Source organism: Meleagris gallopavo, chromosome 11, assembly GCF_000146605.3.
Source record: "Meleagris gallopavo isolate NT-WF06-2002-E0010 breed Aviagen turkey brand Nicholas breeding stock chromosome 11, Turkey_5.1, whole genome shotgun sequence".
In the NCBI taxonomy this organism is placed as follows: domain Eukaryota; kingdom Metazoa; phylum Chordata; class Aves; order Galliformes; family Phasianidae; genus Meleagris; species Meleagris gallopavo.
The window spans coordinates 18,844,072-18,845,703 of NC_015021.2; positions in this window are offsets into that span (position 1 = coordinate 18,844,072).

Below are 1,632 nucleotides of genomic sequence, written 5' to 3' on the forward strand. Positions count from 1 at the left end.
GACCGCGGGGCACGCCGGGAAGTGTAGTCCGCCTGCTTCTAACGGCTAAATCTGATTTTATGTATATCGTACCAACTTTAAGAGGGCTGCTGTAGTTTTTGATGCCTATTTGATACCCGTGGTATTCGACACCTATAAAATACCCTGTTTTTTGTTCTTAAACGCAGTTTTGTGCAGTTCCTTGCATTGCAGCATAAGATCTCCTGCATCCCTGCCCACCTTCAGGCAGCTTCTTCCTTCCATCTGCTTTTTTAAAGTCATTTTTTGCTCTTGTTTTTTATTCGCAATGCAACAGGACCGTGAACCTAATCTTGAAAAAGAATAGAAACAGATTTGCAATACAAGTCTCTGCCAGGGCTTTCAGTGCCTATTTTGCTTTCCACAGTTTTTTTGGTCGGCCCTTTCAGTAGATGCTGACTACAAGTCCCATTCTATTTCACATTTCATCTCAAAGTATCTTTTCAGTAGGAAAAACAAAACAAAACTGCATGAACAAAGGAGGAAACAAGATTTCACAGCTCCTTTCTGCAAAATGTGAGGAGCCCAAGCACAGCTCTGGCAGTTTTTGTCATGCCCACAGTTGTTAGAAGTGAATGCATTACACGGCACGTCTGTGAGAGGTTACAGGAATGCATTATCTTTTATTGCATGAATTGTGCCATAGAATCATAGAACCAGGTTTTCTATCGCAAAAGGTATTGCACAGAGAAAGATGTAAGGGCTTACCCTCCAAGGGTAGTGCAAAAGCTGGTTAAGTAATACAAAATTTACCTCTTAATAGACTGGGTCGTTAAGGGAGATTAAGCAGCATTATGTCTTACATTTTAAATTCTATGATTAAAAGGAATTTTCTATGATTGAACTTATTACAAAAACAACTTGAGCACTGCAGGGTGATTTACACATGCCCTGACTAAATCTGAGCAGCGGTAGGAAGAAACACCCCTCTGCAGAGGCAGCTGACAGCCATCGAGTGAATACTTCACTGGCAGAAGAAATCACAGCTCAAGAACGAGCCAGGACGTCAGTGACAGTCAAGGGGAGCGGGATGCCTCTCAGTACTCCAGTGCACTGCCCTTCTACCTGCAATAATTCTTGAATGAACACAAACACATTAATCAGCTTTTCTTGCTATCATAATACACTCAAGGTACTATCCACAAAATGCCTCTATATAAAAATGTACAGCTGTAAGACTTCTGAGAAAATGATAAGCAGCAATCCCACTTGCTGGAATGGCTAGTTTGGAGTTCTTTGTTTCATTTTGTTTTGTTTTAGTCTTTTAGATAGTCTTTTGGTTTGGCAGAGGGGACAAAGCAGAAACTGTAACTTCTATTCCTATTAAGCACAAAGGCATCATTTTGGGATGCAATTCAGAACCAGAACACATCTTCCCAGGAGGAGGCAGAGCTGGACACGTTGAGATCACTCTCTTTATCCTGCAGTCAGTAGTTTTATGACCACCCTCAGTCTGCTGACTGTATACAGGTTTTCAAAAATTTCATTACTGCTCTAGATGTTTACTCTAAAGAAGACTAAAAACAACCGTATGAAGCAACTGATTGTTAAATAAAGTCCTGCTTTATTACAATTCAAATTACACAAGCATGTTGAAAGAGATTTTAGTCTTCT